Here is an 8,261-nt window from a genome sequence, read left to right as displayed (position 1 = left end):
ACTCAGAACTATAAAGCACCCGTAATAAAGTCAGGCAGAGCCATTACTTGTAGTTGCAATTGGTAGTTGAATTGTGTGCATTTTTTACTTTTAGAAGCAGGTGATTTGTTAGCTTTGTTACTACTCAGGTAAAGATCTAACCATTTCCCCCCAGATCTTTTGGAAATTCAAAATTATTATTATTTTAATGTCTTGTTTCAGAAGGCAGCCATGGACACAGGAAGGAAGGAAGAAAAGAACATGAGTGGGTGTTTACCTGAGTGAGGAGTCAACCCTGGACTCTCTGCATGTGGTCTCTGTACTAGTTTAACAAAGTACAGGCAGTCCCTGGGTTACATGGATCCGACTTACATCAGATTCCTACTTACAAACGGGGTGAGGCAACCCCGCACTAGCTGCTTCCCCCCAGCAGACCAGGGAGATGCGAAGCTAGCGGCGCGCCCCCCAGCAGACCAGGGAGACGCGGAGCGGCTTTTCTCAGCAGACACCTCAGCTTGAGAATAAAGGACTGAGGGAAGTGAGGTGTGGGAGTATAAAACTGAGCTCTGGAGAAATGTTTGGCCAGAGTTTCCCCTACAATATGTACCAGTTCTGACTTACATACAAATTCAACTTAAGAACAAACCTACAGTCCCTATCTTGTATGTAACCTGCCTGTATGTGAATTGCATCACTGCACAGGATTATGTGTGCCCCTTGCATGAGTCTGAACTAATTTATCCATTGACTCTGTGATCAGTTGGGAATCAACGGCTCCATGATATGGTGGGGAACTGATGATCATTTTTCTAATTCTTCACAGTTTGGGCAACTTCACATTCCAGAGACACATGCTTTCCTTGGGGCTGTGGGGAATACTAGTCAGTCAGGACAGTAACAGCCATCCTCTCCGGAGACCTTTCATTCCTGACAAATCTTTTCTCCTTGAAAGGAACTGTGGGTGGCCTCCCTTTTTTCTAATTTCTGTAAATTTGGTACATCAGTTTCTAATTATGCAGCTGATGCTCATATTTGTATGAATGGCTATTTTTTTAAAAAGGAAAGATCAGATGTTTGTTGTTTTATTTCCAACATAAGTCAAACTTTGTATTCATATTTCAATTCTAGTTTAGCCCCAGGAATAGCTTTAGTATTGCTAAGTGTCTGGAGACTATTGACTACAGAGACATGTTTTTAAGCAGGCTATAATAGTTTCTACAGCTGTTAACAGTTCTTAGAAGAATGGCAGCATTATTCGTCAGTGTTTAAAATGTGCATGACTTGCATTGCACAGAAGTCAGATTTGGAGAATGTCAGAATTTTTTTCTGAAACTCTGCCAGGGAAGTCTTCAATAACTAGAGAAATTCTTTTCACTGGTGAAATCAACATGCAGCACATTGTGTTGTTATAATTACTTAGAGTTCACCATGAAAGTTGTCTTTGTATGTGTAGATATACGGCTTGTACTGTTTTGTTTTTATTTATTCTGCATTCTTTATTTTAATGTTCTTTCCTTTTCTCCAGACCAGAAAGATTGTTATTGAGCTTTTCACAGAGCTGAAATAATGCTGTGTGTTAAAAAATGTTAATAATTTGAAGAAGTTATAAAAATTTATAAGTTGGCTGACTACTTTGGAAATTTCTGCATATTTTAATATAAATAGGTAATGCAAATGTTTGTTCTTTGCATTTAGAGGTGGGTCTTGATTTTCTAAAAGGTTTCATATTTAAATTTGATTCTTTGTATTACATTAAATCAAACCCATTATTTGTTCATGTTGCATAACTGAAAAACACGTTATTACAAAAGATACAATGTTTACACAATTAATAGTGAATGCTGTAGAGTCACAATATTTAACATTAAATTGTAGTTTGCGAATAGTATCAGTGTTTGTACAATTTCATTAATACATTTAGTGCCTACATTAGTAAACATTGAAGTCAATGGGAGCCTGGATTTAGGATTGGACTCACCGATAATAAGGCAAACTTCATTGGAATTGGATGCTTACTAAAAAATAACTTTTAATTCAAAGTTAAATGGCAGTTTCTATTGTCAGATACACCAATGTTAACCTAGAGTAACTCATTGAAATCATTGGAGTTATTTCAGTTTTATTTTGGTGTAATCTTGCCCCAAAGTTTATTAATAGTTTAAATAATAAAATAAAACAAAAGGAATTTTAAAAAAAATTAAAAGAAGAGAATGAAGAGAGGAGAAAGCTGCAATAAAAGGAAGAGGTGTGTAATTAAATAGAATGTGAATTATTTTTAACAGGTTCAATATATAATCACTGTCCAAATTTTTAAAATGTGTTTCTTACCATAAGTATGATATTTTGTCAGACAAAAGTTTAATTACAGCCATGTATCTGGAATTTGGACTGAAAAATTATGTTTTTTGGGCAATAGAAGTACCCAAAAAAGTCTTAAAATTAGTTCCCAAGTTGATTTAGAAGGAAAGGTTGAACTTTTGGTGTAAGTTAGTTCTCTGTATGTCTGTTAAACCTAATAAAGGATGACAACAGGTTTGTTGGGGTCCCATACTGTTCACAGCATAAACATCTCTTTGGCAGGATTGGGAACTGACATTAGAAGGCCCAGAACAGACTTTTTCATCTCAAATATACAATTTACAGCCTGTAATCTTCATAGAGACGGCTTCAGACTCTAGGGCTAAGTAAGATGGGGTCAGTAATAGTGTTCCCTCTAAGCACAGAGCCTTGAGGATTTTCTAATCCTAAATCCAGACTCCCATTGACTTCAATGGTTACTAATGTAGGCACTAAATGTATTAATGAAATGGTTCAGACTCTGATACTATTCACAAACTACAATTTAATGTTAAATATTGTGACTCTTGCATTCACTATTAATTGTGTAAACACTGTGTCTTCTGTAATAACGTGTTTTCAGTTATGCAACATGAATAAATAATGAGTTTGATTTAATATAATACAAAGAATCAAATTTAAATATGAAACCTTTTAGAAAATCCTGCACAGAGCCTTGAATCTCTGACTGGGCAGGGCTGATTAATCACCTGTGAAGCTGTGCTGCCTCAGCTTAGAGGGGACACTGGTCAGTAAGCTTTCTTTTAAGAGAGCATACATCTGGGGCTCTAAGATGTCTGGGTGGTAAGTGGTTGGAATGCAGGAAGTCACTCCTGCTAAAGATGGAAGCAGCACATAGGGTTTGCCTGCACTTATACTGCTACATCCAACAACACAGATACCCCACTGTTGCCCTTCAGTGTAGATATTACCCTATGGCAGTGTTTCCTAATTTTATTTGGCCATGGAACCCTTTTGAACTCGAAAGAATTTTGCAGAATCCCTGACTGACTGCATGCGCAGCACTGAGTAGTGACATCATCATCCCCACTCTCTGGCTAAGCTGGCATTACACGGGGACACTTATCATGGCAAACACAAATGAAAATTGTTTTCAATACATTCCATAAATGAATGAAAATTCCATTCTGTTACAATAATTCAGGTTGTAATGGAATTTTCTCGTGGAACCCCTATTTTCACTTTGCGGAACCCCGGAGTTCTGCAGAACACCTTTTGGGAAACCCTGCCCTATGGCAGTGGGAAGAGGGACTGTCCTTGAGAGGTGGGAATGAAGTTGAGGGAAGAACTCTTCTCTCCGGGTATGTCTACACTACAAAGTTAATTCGAACTAACAGCCGTTAGTTCAAATTAACTTTGATAGGCGCTACACATGCAAACCTCTAGTTCGAACTTAATTTGAACTAGCGGAGAGCTTAATTCAAACTAGGTAAACCTCATTCTACGAGGACTAACGCCTAGTTCGAATTAACTAGTTCGAATTAAGGGCTGTGTAGCCCCTTAATTCGAACTAGTGGGAGGCTAGCCCTCCCCAGCTTTCCCTGGTGGCCACTCTGGGCACCACCAGGGAAACTCTTGTGCCCCCCTCCCAGCCCCGGAGCCCTTAAAGGGGCACGGGCTGGCTATGGTGCCCGTGCCAGGTGCAAGCCTGCCAGCACCCAGCCAGCAGACCCTGCACCTGGCACGGTTCGAGCCGGCCACCCGATGCCCCCCAGCCCTCCCCCTCTTCCCGGGACCAGGCTGGCAGCTATCAGGAGCCTGCCCAGATCTGCAAGAGGCGGGCGCCCGCCTGGTCTAGTGCAGACATCGTGGACCTCATCCACGACCCCTGCACTAGGCACAGGAAAGTGGCCATCTAGGGCAGGGTAGCTGCCAGCCTGGCCACCCAGGAGCAGGTTGGCATGAAAATCAAGGTGGTCCACTGAGACCCCCAACCCTGAGCTTAGAATGGCCGTACTGGGTCAGACCAAAGGTCCATCTAGCCCAGTAGCCTGTCTGCCGACAGTGGCCAACCCTAGGAACCCTGGAGGGGATGGACCAAAGACAATGACCAAGCCATTTGTCTCATGCCATCCATCTCCAGCCTTCCACAAACAGAGGCCAGGGACACCATTCCTACCCTCTGGCTAATAGCACTCCATGGTCCCAACCTCCATGACTTTATCTCACTTCTCTTTAAACTCTGTTCTAGTTCTAGCCTTCACAGCCTCCTGCAGCAAGGGGTTCCACAGGTTGACTATTTGCTTTGTGAAGAAGAACTTTCTGTTATTAGTTTGAAGCCTGCTACCCATTCATTTCAGTTGGTGTCCTTTAGTCCTTCTTTTATGGGAACTAATGAAGAACTTTTCTTTATGTACCCTCTCCACACCACTTATGCTTTTATAGACCTCTATCATATCCCCCCCTCAGTCTCCTCTTTTCTAAGCTGAGAAGTCCCAGTCTCTTTAGCCTCTCTTCATATGGGACCTGTTCCAAACCCCTGATCATTTTAGTTGCCCTCCCCTCTCCCACCCTCTCTCTTCCCCTCTCTCACCTTCTTTTCCCAGTCTCCCCGAGTTTTGTTCAATAAAGAGAGTTTCTATCTTTGAACACACGTGTCCTTTATTTTGTACATCAGGAAGGGGGGCTAGGGAGGGGTAAGTGGAAGGAGGTGAGGGAGGAATGGAATACCAGCCCCCAATGGGGAGGACTGGGCTGGCTCTGCGGGCTCCTCGGGGTGGAAACTCTCCAGAAGCCCCTTGATTGACCCCCCCCTCCAGATGGCAGCCTGCGGCAAGTGCAGCCGGGCTGATGGCCGAGTGCTGTGATGTGCCAAGTGTGGGCATTCAGGGCACTCCAAGCCAGGACTGCTTTGCAAGCAGGGAACCCCTGAGAACTGTCTGTCCGGGGTGGGGGTCGGGTCCCTTTAAGCACAGCCCTCGGCTAGCCTGAGACAGCAGCTCCACGCTCTAAGTCCTAATCTGATGCCCTGCCGGCACTGCTTCCGGCCATCCTTAACCTCGGTTCAGGGTCCACTCAGTGTGGACATGCTAGTTCGAATTAGTTTTTTAAGTTTAAATGCACTAATTCGAATTAGCTTAGTTCGAATTAACTAATTCGAACTAAGTTAGTTCGAATTAGTGCTGTAGTGTAGACATACCCTCAACCTAACACTGCCTGCACTGCAGTTAAGTCAGGTTAACAACACTGCTCGTGGGTGTGGATTTTTCATACCCTGAACAATGTAGTTAAGGCAACTTAATTTTCTAGAGTAGATCAGGCCTTGAGATAATTGAGGAGTGGAAACCATAAGGCATACCCTGCCCAAAGAAGTCATAAGGAGCAGTGGTACAGAGAAAGTATCACATTGAGCATGGCCGTGTAAGGGAAAGAAGAATCTCTGCTTTGTTACCAGATGCTGTCCCTTTAATTTACAAATTAGCTAAAGAAAAGTGAATGTTCGTATTGAGCTGGTGGTAGCTTTGGCATATTGTCTGCCCCTTATTTAGTAGCTGTAAGACAGGCTTAGGGTGAAGTTTTGAGATGTGGCAGTGGAACAAACAGCTGTTGGGAGTTAATTGGTTTGCAGATAAGTAAGACAAGAAGGATAGAGAGAGGTCATGCAGAGCTGTCAATATAGCAACTTTGTTTTTCTCATATGTAGAAGGAGAGAAATCAGTGTGGTCCATCAGGGAAATTTTTAGTAGCATTTGTCAGGCCACTTTACCTAATGAGAGTACAAAAAAACCACTACCACCACCATCACCAACAAAACCATGAGTAGTCCTGCAGCACCTTAGAGACTTACAAATATATATATAGTATCATGAACATTCGTGGGCATGATACTAATTGGTTAGTCTTTAAGGTGCTACAGATCTACTCTTTTTTTAAAAGCTTCAGAGGGGTAGCTGAATTAGTCTGTACAGGATAAACTTAAAAAACAACATATAGTATGGTAGCACTTTAAAGACTAACAAAAAATGTAGATGGCATCATGACCAACACTCTGGTCATCTGGAGAAGTGGGCTGTGCCCACGAAAGCTCATATCACCATCTACATGTTTTGTTAGTCTTTAAAGTGCTACCAGACCATTTGTTGTTTTTTAAGTTAATCTTTTTTTAAAGTTACAGACTAACACAGCAACCCCTCAAAGAGTACAAAAGAGGAAGATAGCAGGGACTCATTTAAAACATTGAGTGAAGGAAGCTTCATAGGGGAATGACAGGATGGTTTGTTTTATAGAATAGTTGATGTAGGTTAGCTTAACAGGGAACATAAAATGATGTGATTTTTATACCACTTTTTTAAATGAAGGACACAGTGATAGTTCAGCTAGTTAGAAACATGTAGCATCCCTCTAAGGAACAAAACTAGAAAAATATGGTCCCTGTCTAAAGGCAAATGTAACTACATATTTAAGCCTACATTTTGTCCTTATTTGTAGCTCAGAGCTCCAGATCCTTTAAATTGCCACTGTAGTGCTCTGTGGTACATTGCAGGCAGCGCTGAGCAGTGCACTGTGGTCCAGGCAGCACTAAAGGCTGTCTGACCCAGGCCCTGCCCCTTCTACTCAAGGCCCTTTCTCTTCTGGGAGCATGGAGCTGTCTCTCTCTGCTCCCCCCCATTCTTGCCCAGGAGCCCAGTAAGGCTGTTGACTCCCCTGATCCTGAAAATTAGGTTTCTATGTATAATAAAGGAGGACTTCAAAATTTGTGTTTAGAAAGCTGAACTCAATTCAAATACATGATTTATGGAGAAATTCTATTGCTCATTTAGAGCTTTGTAAGTAATTTTCACTGTAAGATACACCTTGGGAATCAAACATGTTGAGCATTTTAGAGAGTCCAAGAACAGAAAGAACCATTGTGATCATCTAGTCTGGCCTTCTACGTAACATAGGCCAGAACATTTCCCCCAAATAATTCCTAGATCTTATTTTTTTGAAAAACATCCAATTGTGATTTTAAAATTGTCAGTGATGAAAAATCCTCCACTATGCTTGGTAAGTTGTTTCAATGGTTAATTAACTTACACTGTTAAAAGTGTATGTCTTATTTCCAGTCTGAATTTGTCTAGATTCATCTTCCAGGCACTGAAGCATGTTATATCTTTCTCTGCTAGATTGAAGAGTTCATTATTAAGTATTTGTTCTTCATCTATATACATATAGACTGTGATTTATAGATTCTTAATAATATCTTTGTAAGCTAAAAAGATGGAACTCCTAGAGTTTATCTCTAAAAGTATATGTTCTGATGCTTTAATCATTCTCATGCTCTTCTCTGAACTCTCTCCAATTTATCAATGTCCTTCTCGAGTTGTGAGCAGCAGTTGCACCAGTGCCAAATACAGAAATAAAATAACTTCTCTCCTAGAGATGTAAGCGAGGGGTCAAGTTCTCAACTCCTTGTCCCCCTGCCTCTTGCTGCCTCTGTATCAGATTCAGCAGCGGGGGGTGGGCATGTAGGGGAGGCTGCTATGCACCAGCCCCTGTCTGCAGTGGCCTGGGCTGGCCACAGGCAGTGGCTGCCCTGGTAGCAGCCCTTGTTTGCGGTGGCCAGGGCTGGCCACAGACAGGGACTGCTGCCGGAGCAGCCTCTGCCTGAAGCCAGCCCAGGCTGCCACGAACAGGAGCTGCTGGACCCAGCATGTGCCGGGACTGAGTAGTCCCAGCTTGTTGGGTCCCGGAATGCTGTGGCTCTGCCTTTTAAATGTAGTGAGAGCTGCCTGGGTCTTCCTTTGCTGCAACTCTGAAGAGCGCCTCCTCTTGTTGACTAATCGTGTAGTTGATAAAACTTGTATCAACCGTACAGTTAGCCAGATACCAGCTCCTTAACATCCTTACTCTCTCCTCCTTCTTGAAATGCTTCTGTTTAAACACTGAAGGATGACATTGGCCCTTTTGGCCACAAATATTGGACGAGGAGCTTGAGTTCAGCT

Source organism: Pelodiscus sinensis, chromosome 8, assembly GCF_049634645.1.
Source record: "Pelodiscus sinensis isolate JC-2024 chromosome 8, ASM4963464v1, whole genome shotgun sequence".
NCBI classification, from domain to species: Eukaryota; Metazoa; Chordata; order Testudines; family Trionychidae; genus Pelodiscus; species Pelodiscus sinensis.
Note: the sequence above shows the minus strand (reverse complement) of the source record.